This window comes from Prosopis cineraria, unplaced genomic scaffold (assembly GCF_029017545.1).
Source record: "Prosopis cineraria cultivar Desert tree isolate PC_DT_omini unplaced genomic scaffold, ASM2901754v1 PC1, whole genome shotgun sequence".
In the NCBI taxonomy this organism is placed as follows: domain Eukaryota; kingdom Viridiplantae; phylum Streptophyta; class Magnoliopsida; order Fabales; family Fabaceae; genus Prosopis; species Prosopis cineraria.
Genome location: NW_026555332.1, coordinates 2010739 through 2032305, shown reverse-complemented (window position 1 = coordinate 2032305; position 21567 = coordinate 2010739). Strand labels below are relative to the sequence as shown.

Genomic DNA, 21567 nt, shown 5'->3' with positions numbered 1-21567 from the left:
GTTCTTCATCTCCATCTCATCTTCTCTCTTCTATATCTCATGATCCAACTATCAAAATCCTAATCCGACTCCACCATTTTTATTAAACCTAAGTTGGTGTAATCTTGTTCTTAAAATTAGGAGTATTATTATATCTTATTTTTATTGACCAAAATTGATATTTAACTTGTTGGTTTAGTATTTTTTTCACTTGATTCTCCTTTATATAGTTGTTGAAAATTTTTTCTAATACATTGTAATTCATATAAATATATGTTTTATGTGTGTTAAATGTGTCTTACATTGGCTATGCATAAATATATTTGATTAGTGTTTAATAAAATGTCTTGTGTGTAAAAGTATGTATTGGACTTACCATATATCAAGCTGCACATAAAGGAAATCTAAGGAAAATTTTGATCACTTTGCACTTAACTAAAAAATTGATTAGGAACTTGTACAAAATTGTGCAAGGATTTAATTAATTTAGTTAGTTAGGAAATCACACTCATATAAAATTATGTAAGGGGTTTAATTTGATCAAGAGAGTGAAAATTAACTTAAGCCCAGTTAAAAAGAGTGGATATGGAATCTAACATCCCACAACTTTTAAAACTCTATTTTAGAAAGGGTTAAAATACTCCTATTTTCATTTCACTAGTTAATTAAGTTTTTAATTAAACCTATCCATTTAGTTTAATTAACTAAAATCAATCAACTTTTAATTAGTTTAGTCCACTAGTTTAGCCTTAGTTAACCTTAGCTTCCTTAGTGAAAAATGACCTAGATTACCACTAATACTATATTAGTGTTAACTTAGCTATTTTGGAGTGTAGGTGACATACGCTCTTGGTATTTTATCCTAAAATAAATGTAAAGTGATTTATTCAATAAAAGCACTTTTGAAAAAAAAAGGCAATAATTACACCTTAAAAGACCAAAAATACTTCATATTTTTTAACATTAAACCTCTCAAAAAATGTTTTATATTTTTTAATAGAGGAAATACTTAAATGGGTGGTCTGCTTCTAACTCTAGAAATATCTTATATATAGGGATAGGAGGAGTATAAGCATATAACTTGATGACTATCAAGACTTGGAAATAAGGCAGAATTAATTTGTATTTTAGAAATGATAAATTTTTATTTTAATTCTATGACCTATAAAAAGTATATTAAAGTTATAAAACTAAATAAAATTTACATTTTTCTGTTTTCAGTTACATACACGCGTGTCTTTTTAAGATGTGTTTGATTGGGAGTATTGGAAGGGAGGGAAAATGCCTCCTTTTCTTCATTTGGTTAACAAATTTTGTTGGAAACCTTCCCTTATTTTGGTGTCGCTCAAACTGAGCCCCCCCCCCCTTTTTTTTTCGTGTGTGGAAAGGAGCCAAATTTCTGGACTAATTTACCTTCATACATTTTATTATATTTCATCACTGTCCATGTGTGAAAATGAATGAATTGGATTTACTTCACTCTCGAGGCTCTCATCGGTGCTTGTGGTGGCTGTAGTTCCATTTGTTGTTTAGCCAGGCCTCATTTGAATTACATAAACAAGTGACACTGTCCAATTATAGGAGCTAAGCCGCAACATGATGAGGACATTTTAATCTGAATATGACAATGTCTTCGAAGTTCTCTGATTGCTTTGCTATTATTCAAAAAAAAAAAGGGGGGAGCTAAGCCAATGTAATAAGCCACACATCATATTGTTTAATAATTAATACATAATGAAAGGAAGTGACATATGAACTTAAACTTTAAAGTTGAGTTAATACATAATATTGGTACTTTCTCTTATTTTCGGACGATCACTCTCATTCCTGACAAAGACAGATGATTTATTGGCAAATAATAAATTTAGAGAGTTATAGTTGTTGATAGAGTGCTATTACAATCCAAAAATCCTGCATATAGTATCACGCGATTAAAATGTCAAGTTATTATTAATAAAATATTTGAATCATAATTTATAAAATTGTGGTATTAAATCTTGTTATCAATGTGAATATTTTATTAATAATAATATATAAATATCTTTGTAAGTGTTTTTTTTTTATAAGTTTGGAGCCATGCTTTTCCTTTAATGAACTCATGAGATTTAATTCACTTAAACTTGACTACATAATAAAAAAAATGTAATGGGTGTCGTGAAAGAAAAATTTTAACACATTACAACAATTGACCATATTTTTGCCAAAGATTGCATCAATTGACTAAAATAGGAACGCATGTAATCCTATTTATAGACAAGAAAGTTGTCCAATTTTTTAAACATTATCATCTCTTAACGTGTTAGATTAGAGTTTGCTTTACGTGTACGATAAATTTTATTTTTGTAACTTACTTTCCAAAAAGCACTTGAATGATGATTACCGATATGAATATATTCCGACCCAAATCGTGTGTGTGTGTGTGTGTGTGTGTGTGTGTGTACGGTTCTTATATTAAAATTGGTCAGCTACTTTGTGTGTCTCATGCTTTTTAAATAAAAAAAATAATAAAATGTGGGCTTTGTGTTTACTTGTAGTTTGAAACTTGAAAGTGAGCTACTAAATTTTAGGTCCCATGCTTGACATAGAATTTAAGATGAGATGCAATGACTTGTAAACAGTGTTGTTTTCTATATAATTTATAAATTTTATTATATAGATTCAATTACCACAAATAAAAGAATTACCTTTTTTTAACAAGAAAAACAAACGTAAAGAACTCTCTTTGATGGTGATTAGGAAACCATTAGGAAACCAACATACCCATATTTAGGAATTAATGCTCAATCTTGAAATTAAACGTGAAGTGACAAAACCAGCACATGGCATAAACATTTATATTCTCATTAGTCCACCTTTTCACTACATGGGAAAAATTCTAAATCTTGAAAAAAAATAAAAAAATTCACAATTATTTTTAAATATTAACGTTGTTACTGGTTTTTATAACTATAATACTTCAAGATGTTACTGCTAAGTTGCTTAAAATTATAACTTCTTAAAGTTTATTACTTCCATCCAAAAATGTAAAGCATTTTTTTAAAAGGTTGGATGTTAAAAAATGTAAAATATTTTTAATATTTTAAGTTGTAATTAATGTAATTTTTTTCAAAAGTATCCATGATAAATTAATCACTTTATATTCATTTTAAAATAAATATCCTATTAAATAAGGATAAATATAAAAAAAATTATTTTAAAGACAATTAACTATTTTATTAGGGGCGAAATTCAATTAAAATTTTTTATATTTTTTAATAGAGGGAGTATAAATTTTTAGAAAAATAAAATTTGATAATAACTTTATGTTCATAAATAATTAAAAATTTTAGAATCTGTTTAACTTAAACATTTAAAATCAAGGAATTTAAACCTTCTATCTAAAAATGTAATAAATTTCAAGGTTTCTTCTTGCTTTGATTTACAAGATCAAATCATATTTTGTGTGTTTGTGACAGTGCGAGATTCAAATAATAACCCGAAAGTTTTAATTTTTCAGAAAGTTAATCTTTTTTCACAGTATTAACTCCACTTTACTTCCAATTTAAGAAAATATAAAAAAAATTAGAATGGACCATACGATAAAGGTCAATATTCTCCCTCTGTTGTGGTTTTTTTTTTTTGGATTAATCTGTTTAAAAGAAAATCGCTTTGACGAAGAAACCAATATCGTGAGAAGTGGCCTATGGCTGAAAAAGCATGGGGCTATGGCATAAAATAGATGGGTCGGCCCAATTCCAATCATACCATCAATAAGAATGGAGGCCTTCAAGCTTATAATTTACGTGGCCGATCCAAACACTTAGAAGTTTATGCAAAATCTTATGCATAAAAAAAAAACAAAAAAAAAAAAAAAGATAATGTCTTTACACTATTGTGGTTGTACAGTGCTGTATAATCCCATCTTCACTGCATTATATCAATTTTCTTTTCCTTCTCTATGACCCCATATTATTTTCAAAACATGATTAGTATTGAATTCTTATTGATGATAAATTCAAAATTATGACGTGATTAGATAAAATTAAATAACATAAATCTTACCCTGTACGTGGGGTTAATTTTTGGTTTAAAAAGTAAGTCAAATTGTTCATAGAAATAGATGGATATTCACACTGTCAAGTAAAAACCTATTTGACATTTTTAGTTTATCGTTGAAACTAATTACTCATAAATACATTTTATAATCATAGAAAATATGAATCTCATCCTCAATCGTTTGGCAAGAAAGAAAACTCTCTGACTTTGTTCATACAGGTAGCTACTACAACTCTTGCAAATCAAAATCTCACAATTGATTTCAAAAAACTATATACAGAGTCAAACTCAACTATATTCATGCTTTATATGACATGATGCTTTATCTTTCTGGAAATTGAGGAACCTGATGCATAGGCAAACACTAAGAGGAAGATAACAACAAAAGCAATATGAACCAAGCAACTTGTCCAAGGAAGTCATATTGAAACCCCATTTGCTCCTCAAGGTATGCTTTAACTGATATGGGTTTCCCTCCAGGTATCTCTACTAAAGAATCTCTGTCTCCCACTTGAGAAGTCACCAACCCATATATAGTCCAAGCCACTGGGGATGCCCAGTAATACCACCTCCACCATATTGGTATTTGCTGCACAAGTTCAATCAACCAAAGTTTCAGTTCAATAGAGTATGGTGAGAAATCCGCATTGGAAAGTAGTTATCAAAAAGAGAAATTAATCATTTAGTCCTTTACTTTTAACTAGATTGCAACTTAGTCTCTAAACTTTAAACTCGATGTAACTCAATCTTTATAATTTAGCTAATGAAAACATTATTCTTAAGCTTTAATAATAACTTTATTATTATAATTTTATTTTTTAAAAGGAAGGACCAATGTTAATAGATAAAATATAAGGATTGATTTAACTGAGTCAAGCTATAGGACGAATGATTAATTTTCTTGAAAATGATAAAAGGATATAGAAGCTTGTGGTGAATCTAACCTAGTACTCAAACTATTTTTGTATAATGGATGAGCTTGAGCAACAATATTTTGCTTGAGACAAAGTAATTTCAGAATCTAGATGAACTTTTGCAGTGTAATACGAAGTAGCTTTTAGTTTTGATGGACTTACTGTTCTTGGGATGAGAAATCCAGAGAAGAGGTTCCAGAAACTAATGAAGAATGACATAACAATTGCAGCAATTGGTGGTTTGGTGTGAGAGCTACAGTCATCATGCCATACAGGTGAAGTAGACAAAGCACGTGAAAATAAAATAGTAGAACCAGAAGAACTTGTCTGCTTGAGGTTGGAATCCAATCATCAGTAGAGGATAGCAGAATAGGCCAACGTTTGGATGGCAACATAATATCTCTATTGCTACCTGCAGGGAAACAAACAATAGAGCAGTTGTGTGAATTTTCTTTGCCATTAGCTTGTCAAAGTTTGCTTCTTAAGTTTTGGGTTAAATCTAAAAGATCGGGGAGAATAACAATAGGCCCAAAAATGGATTTAATAACATTTAGGTCCTAACAAAATTTTTTGAAATATGAATCGTAAATGTTGATTGAAATAATTCCAAATCAGAAATCCAGTTGCATACAGACACTGAAGTTTTAAATGTAATTTTTAGCTTGCAACTGAAATTTCTGTTTGTAATTGTCAAAATCCATACTTGCAACTTTTTTTTTTTTTGGAAAAACTTGTTAGGGACCTAACTGTTTTAATCAATCTTCTCGGACCTAATTGTCATCCTCAAGATCAGTTTTCTTTTTGTTACATCAGGAGGGTCTGAACCATGAAACTCTACCCAAACTCATCACATCCGTACTACCTGGACTAGCTTTAGGTTAGATCGGCTTCTTTTACCTGAGCTATTGCATAAGGCAACTCTGAATACATTCCGGCTGCTCTTTCACGATAGAAGACTGTTCTCTCTATGCTAAACTGGCTGTACTGAGTTGGTGTTGTGGCTCCAGGAAGATAACAGCTGAATACATAGCTCCAAGAGATTAACAGATCCTGTTGCTTATGCCTGCAAATAAAAAGCATGATGACTTAGACATGCATCCAATCAGGCTTCATTTTTATTTCTTAATCTTGCAACTTGCAAACTCATTAGATGATATCAATTAATGTCGACAAGATTCCCATTTGTTCCAATACTCTTTATCATTATGACAAAATAAAATGATTCTCTTTGGATGATCCGACAATGTATTAAAAAGTTTGTGGAAGACTGAAACATAACTTGTGGACTTACGTTTTGTCTCCTTTGTTCCAAAATATAAGTCCAAACATGACACCTACAATTATTGTCATGAAGAACCTGACAACATTGTACTGTGGATTTCTCCAGTAGGACCAGTACTGTTTCCAGAAGCAAGCTTGCATTGAGTGTGAGGATTGTGATAGTTGGTTGGGAAAAGGTCCTTAGTTCCAGCCACTGGTGTGCTTAGCTCTTGATTTCTTCATTATGCTGTAAAATAGTTATGAGAATTTAAATTCTTTTTTCAAAATAAGGGCACTTAGTGTCCCTTACTGATATAATTCTGATTTTGTGTATATTCAGCAAAGTCTACACTAAGTTGAACTCAACTGTTGGCGCGCTTATCTCCAACATCCACGTGGCAGGATTATACCCATCTCTAATCGTAGGAACTCCTGGAATGGCCTGAAAAATGTTGCACATATGTAAGATTGCTAACAACTTTTTACAGATTTGAGAATTTTTTACGAGCAGATTAATTAAGGAGTGCGACTCACTTCAAAGTACTGTATAAGGTTCTGAGAATGTTGACCAAGAGGAACCACCATATATGATCTGACCTCCTCTCTTCATTAAAAGTAGCTAAAGGAAATATGATTTTAAGACGGTAAGAAATATTATTTTCAAAGCAATCATAGAAAAAACAGTGTCATCTGACAAATTTTGCTATGGATATTGATATTGTACCTCATCAAAGCTTCAAATATGTCAATACTAGGCTGATGAATTGTGCAGACGACAGTTCTTCCAGTATCAACCGTATTTCTAACCGTACGCATAACAATTGCTGCAGCTCGAGCATCAAGACCTGATGTTGGTTCTCCATGAAGATATGGAAGGATTGGCAACCAATTCTACAGCTATGGTTAGTCTCTTCCTCTGCTCAGTTGATAAGCCATCTATTCCTGGAAGGCCTACTAGAAAATTCCTTATTGGTTTGTAATTCCACAAGTTCCATAACTTCCTCCATAAACGTCTATAACATAGAAATGAAACAATCAGTAATGGGAATAAAGATATAATAATTTTGATTTTTTCAAGTCAAGTGGTCAACCTACACTGAATTATCTAATTTTGAAAGTCGTTTGCTTGTCATATTACTTCCATATGGCTTTAAGCCATTTGAATGATGTATGTATGATTCTTATTCTTTTTACTTTCATAGACAGAATAAGAAACTTGTTTACCATAACCACCTAAACTAAACAAGTATTACAAATGGCAAGTTCTAACAACCAAAAATTGAATTACACATCCAATGGCCAAAGGAGAAATACCTTTCTTGTTTCTTTGTCAACTTCTTTACCAAGGCGTAGCCAAGCAAAAAATGCAAGAGATTCATAGACTGTAACATTTGGAGAATGAAGTCATTTTGTTCACAGTAACCACTAATCCTAGCAAAAGTGGCTTGGTTCTTTGGGTAACCAGATAGGTGATGCTTCCTTCAATATAACCACCAGTTTTTCTACCAGCAAGCACATCCATTAAGGTTGTTTTTCCAGCACCACGTACAACAACTAATGCTGTTAGAACTCCAGGCCTAAAAGCACCACTTGTGTCTCTTAATAGTTGGAGCTACTCTCATTCAATTCCTTGCTTCTTCATTTCCTGATAAAAATCATCACTCTGTCTCTTCAATTTGGGGAGCTTTCATATAAAAAAAAACTTATAAACTTGAGCTATCATTTGAAATGTTTGCTTTAGCATAGGAGAAACCTAACCACCATGAGTTAACATTGACAATATCAAATTGCATTTATTTGAGTAATATGATGAAGAAGATACAATATAAATTAAACAAGGAAAGAGGGCATTGAGATATACAGGGGCATGTTGATGTAGTAATTGACATGACTAAAAGCAAGAGACAAGGGTTGGAAGGGCAACACCATTCCCTTCTTGGTTCTTGCATTACTATCAAGGTGTTTCCTGCTGCCAGATTTCTTGCCTGTGATAAGAGTAATAACTTTATTACTTGCAGCTAAATTGAGCCATTTATAAGACAATATAACACAAAGGTTCAAGAAGCATATCATTGTATTAAATGTGAATGGATAAAGTAGACATATATGCTTATGAAGTTGGCATTGATCCATTGAAGGAGAGAACGAATTAATGTATTTGTCCTAAAATATATACGAGAGCACAAAGTGAATTCTATACCTTCAAATTTAGCAGTTTTTTGTTGCCCTTTTTTGTTTCCATAGAGGATGACGAAATCATGCTTGCATTGTTATCTTCTTCTTCCACAATAATAAGATTTAGAATTTCCCAAAGCTGAAATTTAATTTTAAAACAAATGTTAAGCACACCATTTTTTTAATTTCCAAAGGAACATTGCCCAATCGAAAGTTTAGTATATCAATTGCACCTGGTGAAAAATCCCCAAGATAAATTTGTCCTTTAACACTAAAATAATTATATTTTGAACCATAAAACTTTTCTATAAGATGATTTGCATGAAAGATAGGAGGAAGTAGTATGGAAACTTACGATTTAGATATGTCAAAGCCAAATGAACAATACGTTGAAAAGTAGAGAAAAGCTTAAGAGGGCACCAACAGATATCCAATACCAGGACTCTTCCGTGAACAAGCCTCTTGACTTGAGGAGAGCTTTCCCAACTGTAGGCTCAGAAATTCTTGTATCATTATTGGGCTGTGAGAAAAAAAAAAAACAAGAAGAAGAAGCATGAATTAGTATTTGGCACTAAAACTATACGATGCAATTTTTGGAGGTAGAAAAAGTTTTTTCTAGAAAGGAAAATGAGAAACGCACCTATCCTGTTTCTTTCTAAGTATATTTCTCATTTTTTTTCTGAAAAAAAAAACTTTTCTATGTACCAAACAATGCTTAACGGAATGTCATAAGCCAGAACAAGATTTGTCTCCTTTAGTTAACATCTTACAGTGCTCCATCTTTTATCTAGAAACTCATTGATGGCTATGGCATTTTGTCCATACATCATAGGTGTGAACATAATATCCCCATATCATCCATGGTTCAAGGTCATCTGAAAAAAGAGAAGAAAAATAAAAGAAAACTGAGTTTCATAAAAAGCATCAAATGACACTTAAAACATTGAAGATCTCATTCTTGGATCATAATGTTAGAGAGGATTATAAAATATTCATGAGTTTTCACCTGACAGCTTGTTATGATACTTGACCATATGTGACCAAACATGTTTGAATTATGATTGTTTTTATTTTTTTAGTCTTCTTAGATTTTTTGAGATACTAACAGAAAAAAATGAAGAGCATATTACCTCTAGAAAACGATGAATCCACCCAGTACAAAAACAATTAGTAATGTGAAGGTACCAAGAGTATTTGCTACAACCTTGTTCTTCCAACGGCTGCAATGAAGCGAAACAGAGAGAGAGCCATTGATGCACACTGAAGAATGCCAATAATTGAAAGAAAAACCTGTAGCAAATGTTTTTTTTTATTGATTACAAGAATAACAAACTTTATAAATCAATAAAACTAAAGAATCTTCGTCTAAGAAATAAATTGTGATTTTGAAGAAATGACTTGTCTAAGAAAAGACACATAATTTTAGTCTCATAACTACCGCTAGCTGCAGGAGCAAACCCTATGGTATAATAGGTAAGAATGATCCATAATCCTGACTCCATCAAGAGAGAGAGGATCCTAGGACCCAAATAGGCAATGCAAAGGCCCATGCTGGATAAAACATGAAGTCTCTCTGCTGAAGAAAATTGGAAGTCTCATAATAGTCATTGCAAGTTCTGCCATTCCATTGAAACATCACATTGATGAGACTGAAGAACAGGGCACCCAAATATTTGCCTCCATCCTCAAGATGTCCATGCTTCATTTCTGTTCTTAGAACACTGTCATAGTTATCAGAGACATATTATTATCTGAGAAGTCTTGATATGTATATAAAAGAGTTTCTCTTCATCAATAGCCATTCCCTGAAAAGCATGCCTTGAAGAGTTCCCTTGAGAGATTCCATACTTGTCCTTCACTAATGCAGCAGGATGGGTTTTGTTACGATCAAAGGAGTTCCAAGCTCATCATAAAGCCTTTGACCAATGAATAGCTTTTGAAGAGATTTGCAAAGTCAGGCACACTAATATACTGATAAGGTATGTCCCTCCTAAACCAGTATTGTTGCTGATCTTTTCTTGAAGTGACTTCTTGTACGAAATCTGCAGCTCCTTTTCTTCTGGGCATTTGAAGCCAACATTCTCAAAGAAATCAAGAATATTCTCACGTGGGCCTTGATATACTATTTGGCCTTCTGAAAGTAATATTATATCATCAAAAAGTTCAAAGGTTCTGGTGCAGGTTGCAGAAGAGAAACTATCATTGTAACATCCATGATATGGACTAGCTGCCTCATGAACTTGACAATTTGGAAGGTGGTGGAACTATCCAAACCGGTTGAAATTTCATCCATGAAAAGTGCTTTGGCTGGTCCAACTAGCATCTCACCTACATTAGTGTAGGAAAACAATAATATGTAGCCAGATAAACACAAAGGCAACACACTTTAACAGCCATTTGGTGCGCTTTTATATGACATTTATCAATATCCTCTCTCCTATCCTATTTATAAGGCAGAGAGAAATAATAATTTTTATGATCCTATTTATAAGGTATGTCATTGAATTTTTATCATAATTTTCCCTTTACCTTCTATAAAATGCTGGTGAAAAAAATCATGTTATTAAAGTATGTATATTTCACAAGGACAAAGTTGAAAACTTATTAAATTTTTGATAGAGTCAAAGAGTTTTAAGGCTTTCTTGATTCTGATAAAAAATGTCGAAAGTAAATTCATGGTACAAGATATCAAGTTATGAGATATCTAGCTATTTAAGATTCTTGTGTTAGCATGACAATTGAAGGTTGTGATAGGAAATATATAACTAATATTACATCAAATACATACCAGTAGTTAAACGCTTCTTTTGTCCACCTGATATGCCCCTTCTCATCTCATCTCCACCAAAATATCAGCACATATTTCCAATCCAAGAATCTACCACATTGAATTATATAGTTTTAAGCAAAGGAAATTGGTCTACTGACTAAAACAGCTATAATTGAATAGAATTTACACACAACCACACACACACTTCAAACCTTGAGAATGTAATCCGTGATAAGACTTGTTTCTTGACCTGCCATTGCTGTGGCTTTCATGAAAGCATCTATCTCAGGGTCTGGCTTGATTCCTGCTTCTCTTTCTCTCCTTGACAATTCCGACAGAAGATCATACCTTGTTCCGACCCCCAAGCAACGTCCTGAGAAGTCCAAGGTCTCTCTCACTGTCATCTCTCCATGATGAAGATCATGTTGGCTAATGTAAGCACATGTTCTTTCTGGAACAAATTCTGACAACTCATGACCACACAATAAGTGACTCTCCAGATACCTGTTGATAAATTGTATCATGTAGAGTTAAATGTTAGAACTGATTTAAACTGTAATCTTACTGGCTTGGCTCATATTCCAAAGGGTAGGGGTATCAGAATCAGAATGACAATCATAATCATGATTTTGATGAGCATAAGAGGAGAAGAATGGGAGAGTAAATAGTTGTAACAACATTCACATGGCACCTTACATATCCGTTATGTCGATACTTTTATTTTAGAAAATACATGAATGTGTGTATATATATTCATAAAACACACCAAAAATATAATTTTAATTCAGCAAATATCTAAATTAACATACTATATAGTCATTTAATAGTAATGCCAAGCAAAATATAATCATCAACTGTACTTTTACTCTATTTATATCTAATTTTCAACTACCTAATACCTGTTAACAGGTATAGTACTACTTCCGCCCCCTCAATCATCCTTTGCAAAAATCATAGCTTTTATATCTGGTCTATGGAGAGACAAGTTCGCATTTTCCAAAATTCCACCACCATCAAAGCTATCCTATTCATCAAATCTAATCTAATTTTAATTAGGAAAAATAAAAAGATTAATATCACAATCATTAGCAAAATTTTTTTTTTTTACAAATTCTGTGAAGTATTGACTCTCAACCTAAAAGTGCCATATGCATATCAAAAAAATGTAATTTTAATTAAAACTAATATTCTAATACTTTACGTATACGTAACGAAAAAAGTATTGGGTATATCAATATTGGGTACAATATATTGATGCAAATACGTTAAGCAATTTAAGTATTAGTGCTTTGTAGTAAGGAAACACTTGTCCAATGAGTAAGACATGTGTTATGTACAATTTACTTTTGAAGGCTGCGCGTGCTGCTTTGTAATGTAACTTTATAAAGGAGACTTTGAATATGACATAAAGACATGATAAACGTTTTCACCAAAAAAACAAAAACAAAAACAAAAACAAAGACATGGTAAACGTATTTGAAATCACGATGCGTACTTTCATTATTTGACTTTCACTTTACAGACGCGGTGGCTAAAACAGTGGTAAATGTTTTATGTCAACACAAACAAGTGTCAATGTCATACCCTATCTCTTGTTCCAGCTTTGCAGCAAGTGCTTGCAGTAATGTGGTCTTCCCTGATCCTGGAGGCCCCAGAAGTAAAGTCATTCTAGAGAGAGAAACAGACAGCTAATAATATAATTCATTGTTTACTAAATCAAAACCCATGAATGATGAAGTTGCCAATCAATGTACCTTGATGGTTTTACAATTCCACTAACATCTCTTAGGATCTTCACAACCCGTTTCTTAGATGGAAAAATCTTCATTGCTCCCAAAAACCCCTATCGTCCATGATCAGGGAAACAGAAAAAAAAATGACGAAGTTCCAAACTAAGATAGCAATAGGAAAAAATGCCCATTTGAATTTGACAAAGTATGAAAACTGAGTCAACCCATGACCAGTTGAAATGATAAAACTGCTGAACTAAACCGATTCAATGAAATCCTTTTTGATAACCGGTCTAACCATAGTTTGAATAATAATTTTGACCATTAAGCATTGAACTATGCCTTAAACCAATTCAATGATCGGTTTGGTTTTCAGTATCTTAGAATTTGGATTGTTAAGATAAGTTCCTTTCAAGTGGAAATACCCTCTACTGCATTCATAGTAGAATTCAGCAGTGTTGGCAGCGCTCTTGTACCAAGATATGCATCTCCTTCTACTGAAGATTCTCAAATCTGACTTCGATCTTGGGAATCTCTATTGAAACCCTGGACAACAAAACAAAACAAAACGTGAAACTTGGTAGTCAAATCCTGCAGAAAACCGAAGAGATAAACTGAGAAAAGTCACCTATCAATTCTGTCCCTCAGCCTGTGGAGGAATTTGTCATTGTCTTCTTCAACAGTTTTCAGTATGCCTCTCCAACAGAATCTTCTTCTCCTGCATGCCAAGCTTGGTGATGTCAACCTCTTCATAGTTAATTCTTCCATTGTCAAGAACTTGCTTCAGAATCCTTTCTCATCCTATCATATGTTGGAAGTCTCTCTATTGAAGCCCACTTGAGTTCTTCCTCATCATCATCCTCTTCCTTCCTGCTTCTCTGAAACACATCCCTCTGTTCTCCCCCCATCAGATCAAACAGACTCGAAGATGTCCTCTCTTCTCCTTCACTCATTGACCTCAAAACATTCTCTGCCATCAATACTTCCGCCGCCATGCTGATCAAGGATAATGATTCTGATTCTTCTTCCTCTTGTTATAACTCTTTTTTTTTTTTTTTTTGGTGACAGACTTCTTATCTGGGCATTGGTGATGAACATTCAGAATGAAAGAACACAGCTTGACGAAGAACAGAACAGAGTAATATCTGGAAGTTGAGGTGAAACTTGGTAGTCAAATCCTGCAGAAAAACGAAGAGATAAACTGAGAAAAGTCACCTATCAATTCTGTCCCTCAGCCTGTGGAGGAATTGTCATTGTCTTCTTCAACAGTTTTCAGTATGCTCTCCCAACAGAATCTTCTTCTCCTGCATGCCAAGCTTGGTGATGTCAACCTCTTCATAGTTAATTCTTCCATTGTCAAGAACTTGCTTCAGAATCCCTTTTCTCATTCTCATCTATATGTTGGAAGTCTCTCTATTGAAGCCCACTTGAGTTCTTCCTCATCATCATCCTCTTCCTTCCTGCTTCTCTGAAACACATCCTCTGTTCTCCCATCAGATCAAACAGACTCGAAGATGTCCTCTTTCTTCCTTCACTCATTGACCTCACAACATTCTCTGCCATCAATACTTCCGCCGCCATGCTGATCAAGGATAATGATTCTGATTCTTCTTCCTCTTGTTATAACTCCTTTTTTTTTTTTTTTGGTGACAGACTTCTTATCTGGGCATTGGTGATGAACATTCAGAATGAAAGAACACAGCTTGACGAAGAACAGGACAGAGTAATATCTGGAAGTTGAGGTTACTCATGGCTGAAAAGGTTTTCTGAAACTGAATGGCGAAAGAAGATGAAGGAAGGACTATGTCGTAATTGGTTCTAGCTTGGAATGAAGGATATATATTACACATATACAAAACTGTAGATGATTAATTGGTCATTGATTATATGAACGAAACATTTCATTCAACATGTGAAAAAATGAGTTTAATAATTTACTGGTCAGTTCAATAGGTTGATCCGATTTTAGATACCATCTTCTTCAGAGTTCATGAGCGATTTTTCAATTTGGCTAGTGCTGACAAAAAAAAAAAAGGTGCTGATAAAATTATAAGCTACTTTTATTTAAAAAAAATTGAGCCACTTATTTATTTTTAATGCACCTTTCACGATTAATTTTTAATAAACATGTAATCAGTGGAAATTGGTGTAGATAATTCAAAGTTATTAGAAGTATTAGGTATACCTAGAAATATATATTCTGCATCATTGTGTCCCAAGGTCAACCATACAAGGACGGGCTAGCAACTAGCAAGTAGCGCCAAAGTCTACGAAGATAATTTTTTTTAGAGTACATCTAAAAAAATATATATATATTATAAGGGGCAAAAAAAAGTAAAGGCTGAAATTGCTTTTACAGTTTTATGCAAAAAGCACTTGTTCTTTCATATTGCGAAAGCACTGAAATAAGAACCTTTTTTTTTTTTTTTTTGTGAGCCTGAAATAAGAAAGTTTAATCATGAAAGCAACCTTTGCTATCTTTTTTCCCCACTTTTTGGTACAAAGCAATCTTGCTATCTTTTTCCCCACTTTTTGGTACAAAGCGATCTTGTTATTTTTACTCATTAATGAACTAATATTCTCTATGTTTTCTTTTTTTTCTTTGAAAAAAAGAGTGTATAAATCAACAATACTATTCTTTTTAGTAAAAGTTTCAAAAAAACATGCATAAATTAAAGTACCTGTTGTTTCTAATTATATTCAGATTTGAACATGGTTTTTTTAATCCGAAATGATAAAGTATATATAATCACAATTTTCATTAACTAAAATTAATGGCTTGATAGAAATAACAGAGTTTCTTATTATTTAAACAAATAATTAAGAGTTCATATTTGAACACTTATATGTATGTATAGAACCAGGAAAAGTATTTTTTAATAATTATAAATTAAATTAAGTTTGAACGGATACTTTTTATAGAATGAACAGCAGCATAGTACATTCATGGGTTAAGATATATTTTTACTCATGAACTTTTTTTTTTGGAAGAGCTCTAAGTATCTTATACTGATAAGTGAAATAATTTTTTTTTGAACTATTTTTTTAATGAGTAAAAAACTATTTCCGTTAGTTAGCCATTAATTTTGCCATTTTTTGTTACATAGCATGTGCGTGGAGCCCACATGTAGCAACAGGTAAGATTCTAACCACATTATTTTATACTAATTTATCTCTGAACTTTTTTTAAAAACACTAGCTACCTTAAAATCTTTTTCTACGAGCTCTAAATACCCTAAAGTTTTATTAAAATAAAATTTAACAAATATTGTTAAATATTAATATTTATATTTAATAATTTAAATATTATTATTTATAAATATTAATCCAAAATTTATAAATTATTTTTTAAATATTAATAGCTCAAACTAGTGTTTTTCATAAATTTATGGATGACTTGTTATTTTTAATATATCAATCTCTGAGTCTCTCTTTGAGACAATACTTAGATCATTATATTTTTTTTTGCGGATCGAAACTTACCTATATTTTTAACATTGGTTGAGTTTTTTAAATTTTTAGATCATTCTTTATAATGTTTTTATCAACTAACAATATTCTTTCAAAATATTGCATCACCCAAATTTAATATTCTTTTGTACGCTGCAGTGTTAGGAGTAAAATTAGAAATATGATTAATCAGAATCAATAATATGCCAATAAAAATATTTATTTGAAAGATATCGCCTATTCCATTAATATGCTACAAAAAAAAATTATTTAATAAAAGAATGATGAAAAGATGAAAGGACAAAATTTAAAGAACTCCATTAATATTTAAAATATAATTGATACATAAAATATTACAAGTTACCTTTAAATTAAAAAAAAAGTTTTAGTTGTTAATATTTAAAAAAATAATTTATAATTTTTTTATAAATATTTATAAATAATAATATTTAAATTATTAAATATTAAAATATTTAATATTTTAAATTCAATAAGGTATCCATTGCTTTAAAAAAAAATTTAAAATGCCAAGCACTCTTAAAAAAAATTAAAGACAAGTTAGTACCAAAAAATTTAATTAAAGTGTTAATTGTTTGTTGTACGTAGCATTTAAAAAAAAGGCAAAGTTAATGATTATTTAATAAAAGAAATTTTTTATTTTTAAAAATAATGATTTAAAAATAAAATTATTTTACTGATTAATATAAAGTGTTTAGTGCTTTTTCCAAAAAATTTTAAAGTACGTTAACCCTGTATCTATCAAAAGCAAAGCTGGTGGGTGACGTTGTGAGATTGTCAAATGTCAACTTAACACATAACGATGGATCTGTTTTGCTCATCCTCGTGCTTCATGAGCCACCAACCATATCGTTTTATCTATTTAATTACAAACAGTCTTACACGAGCGCGCACATTTATATTCAATTCTATATTTTTCGCACTAATATTTATCATCAGAACATATGACTTTTAATTGCATTATAATATGTGGTGTGTTTGGATATTTGTTAAATAAAATTGATTATTACATTCTAAAATAATTATGAACTCAAAATTATGATTTTGATATTTTTAACAAATATATAATTTTGAGTTTATAATTGTTTTGACACACATATATATAGCTATTTAATTTTTTCAAAAAAAAATATGGTTTGGATTTATAATTAATTTTAACATGTATTAGGGTGTTTGAATAAAAAAAACATTGATTTTTGGTTTATAATTAACTTTTATATGTAATAGAAGTGTTTGATCATGTTTTAGCCCCTGAAATTGATTATTTTGAAGTATCCAAACATGTACAAAGTGAAAAATAAATTATAATATCCTAAAGCTTAACTTCTGCAAAAAAAAAATTAATATTCTTTTCAAAAAAAACTAAACCGTTTAAATATGGTCTAAATTTATATATCAAATATACATTTCTTGCATTTTCCTCATTATGCATAGGAAATTCAGATAACATATACGAAAAAGCTTGATTATTTAGCAGACGAATTTATAGCTACAGTTACATGGAAAATGATCTTATTAAAGGCCACAAAATGTACTGTGTGGCCAACTATATATAATTAGCTATTTACACTTTTGTGATATTCGAATAAGGAGATAATTCAATAAACTTGTAAAAATAGGTGTCACATATAATATTTAATTACATGTTATTGTTATTGCAAACAGATAATTTTTCTCATAAGTTACAAACAATTGATAAATATTTAATTTATTTGTACTCATTAAATAGAAAAAATAATAAATTATCAAATTAAATCATATTTTAATTGGAAGTCAAGCAAATTAGTTTAATTATTATACAATATCAAATGTCCAGGTAAGAGATAGAAGAAGAAGAAGATAATATGAAATGGTCAATTGTGAGGTTTGATTGTCATGATCGTAACACCTATACGTAGTTTTATTTATTGAACTTAATTATTATTAAATTATGTAAGAATATGATATGACTCATCGCAAGTACGTATGAAAATGGTTATTATGCTTTTAAAGAAGACACATACATACATATCTTAGCAGGCCATTATTGTTTATCAGGCATAATAAATAATAAGCACTTATTTATTTCTTAGGCATAATCTTGACCAAGTTGAAGGAATTAATCCTGGAGTTTCAGGAGAGGACTTGCATTGTGATTAAAATATAAGAAAATATAATCATTAATCCTTATAATTTTAATAAATTTTATTTTTAGCCCCTATAGTTTGTTTTACCCTTTATAAAGGCTTTAATACTAAAAATATTAAAATTATAGAGACCCAAGTAACAAACGTCTCTCAATTTTGTTGAAATTATAAAAATTAAAAAGTGAAAATACTAGAAAAAAACTATAAGAATTAAAAATAAAATTTAATAAAGTTATATGAATTGATGATTGTGTTTTTTTCCTTAAAAAATGGAGAAAAAAAAACACAAACTAATAACAAATTTTTAATAATTTTTTCATATTTGCGCACCTTGCACCAATAATGTTTTTTTTTTTTTTGAAAAAATGTATCTTTTACTCTGAAATGAAAATTAATTTTTTTTATGAAAAAAAATAGATCCTTCTCAACTAAGTTTAGTCTATATGAAATAGTTAAAAGTTAAACTCTCAATTGTTCCCTCCTATCCTAATAATTAATTATTCATATTTTCTTCCATATGTGTGCACCCCGCCCCAAGTCCCAATAATTCTTTTTTAACCCTTTAAAGTATTGGAGGCACAAAGTAGATTCTTTAGGTTTACTCTACACAATAGATGAAAATTGAATTATTAACTACTTGCTCAGGAGAGAAAATAAAATGCTCTCAATGGGTATAACAAATAGGTTTCCTCTAATTATTATTTCATCCGTCTCTATGATAAATTATTTTTAATTAAATATCACATATTAATAAAAATTTATTATTTAATTAAACTCACATAAAATCATAATATTTTTTCAGTTTTATCTCTAATAATATCACAATTAATATCATGATGGTGTAGGGAAAATATATAATTAATGATTTATTTTATTTTTCAAAACAAGAGTAAAATTGTTTGAATATTTAAAAATATCATTGTCACCCTTTATATTTAGATAAAATAAAATTTTAAAAAAATACTTAATATATAGGACAGAGGCAGTAACTTTTTTTTTTTTTTTTTTTGGGTGCTTCTTGAGCCTTCCCCCAACCCTGTCAAAATTGCGCATTCCCATCCCACATATATGAACCAGAGGTGTTGATGGGCTGATCTGAGTTTCATCCTTGTTAACCCAATGTCTAATTGGGCTGAGTAAACCTAATACCAGATCAAGATTAGCCCAATAGAAATTTTAAATTTGGAATTTTAAAAAAAAAATAAATATAATTATATCTTTTACTTAAAAAGAATAATTTACTCCATTCAAAATATGCATTTTCTTAAATAAAAAAAGAATGTGAGGATCAAAGGTAACTTTCTTCAAAATTATTAATGCTCAACAGTTTTAATTTTTAAAACCACTTATCTTGAAGAAAAAAACGTGTTTGGTTTTTAATTTAAAAAGTTAATTTAAAAAAGTTAGTAATTATAATAAAATTTATATTTGGATAATTTTTTTTTCAAGAGATAATGATAGTTTGATCCCAAAAAGATCAATTAATTTAAGTTAACTTTTAACTAAGTTTAGAGTGCCAACAAAATTCTTTAATCCTTCAATGATAAAATATCAAGTCTAACAGTTCTAGGGATTGGCAAATTCATTCAATTTTAAAAAAAATGAAAACAACAGCAACTAGATCGACTATAGGTTTTCGTTAGGCCCAACTTGTGGAACAGCTGAAGTTTTTGCTGCACGGAACAAATAACATAAAACAATGGTGTTGTTAACTTCTGGTACTAAATTACAACAATTAACAAATCACGTGTAAACATTTACTCTTTCGATTTTATGCATTAGTCACATTCTAAAAATATAAATTGATCTTTCTTATAAATCACTAATGATAAAATTATTTTGTTTCAAATTAAAATTTTTAAATTATTCCTAAAAAATAAGAAAAAAACAGAAAAAATAATATTATATTATTTATTTACTTATTTATTTACTTTTTGTTTTTTACTTGAAGGATATAATTAAAATTTTGCTTACTTTTATTTCTTGTACTTTTATTAATATTGATGAGATTAATAAAAATAATTTATAAATAGAATTGAAGGGAGTATCTCAGTATGTGGGATGTGATCAACTACATGAATATATTATTAACAAAAAAATTTCTTCCAACAATTGTAATAAATATTTTTTTTTAACCTTCCTTTGCCCAAACTCAAAATTGTCCATTTCACCTTCCCAGTTTCCATTAACACCTCTAACAGCTTTCTTTATATTATGTTCAAATAATCTAATTCTAAAACAATAAAAAAATATATTTTTTTTTCATTCAAAAAATATAAGACATTTTTAACCGAATCTTAACTCGCAATAAAGTAATTACATACTTTCAAACTAACCCTATCTTTTTATATTTATCTCTATTAATACCCTATAATAAATATAAAGTCATTATCAATATGGACACTTTTGAAAAAAAGTAATGATTACATCTCAAAATATTAAAAATACTTTACATTTTTGAACATTCACCTCCTCAAAAAATACCTTACACTTTTGAATAGAGAAAGTACATTATTTTTCAAATATAAGCTAATAAAGTACCTTATTTTGATACTAGAGTCGATAATTTATGTCAAGCCAGACAAGACCAACTAGAAAAAAATTAAAGTTGGACTTGACCATATGAACTATTTTAGAATGTAAAATACTTTAAGCTCGATTCGAATAAACTTAATTATTAAAATTTTCAACTCTATATACATATAGTCAGTAATTTTAACCAAGTCCAACAAGCGAGCTTAAACCCGATCAAAAAAAATTATGACCAAATTTGACCATATGAGTTTTTTTAAGAAAATAGATACTTTGAATTTGACTTGAAATAAACGCAAAAAAAAACCGGATTAAACCCAACCCAAATAAATTACAGCCATTTGGAACAACCAAACAAGGTCTCCGAGGCATAAAAACAAAAACCAAGCATGAATGTAATAAAACAAGAACCAGGCATAACAACTACGGTCTTCTTTTGCCAATTGAACGGCCAGACCCTAGAAATTTAAACCCTTAATCAGTGGATCAACAAGAGAATCAGAGTTTAAAAAAAAAAAAAAACACGATGATCAGTCAGAGACACAAGTTTGAAAATCCTGTGTAACTTCTTTTTTTTT

At 30.2% G+C, this 21567-nt stretch overlaps 1 non-coding gene and 1 pseudogene across 1 annotated transcript; one reads left to right on the top strand and one right to left on the bottom strand.

Annotated features, from left to right (window-relative positions):
* Positions 1–1569: 1569 nt before the first annotated feature.
* LOC129296956 (small nucleolar RNA R160) lies at positions 1570–1631 on the top strand. The gene has a single exon (XR_008590065.1). It is a non-coding gene; the product is annotated as a small nucleolar RNA R160 (small nucleolar RNA).
* Positions 1632–4302: 2671 nt separating this feature from the next.
* On the bottom strand, positions 4303–14016 carry LOC129319733 (pleiotropic drug resistance protein 2-like; annotated as a pseudogene).
* Between the last annotated feature and the right edge of the window lie 7551 nt (positions 14017–21567).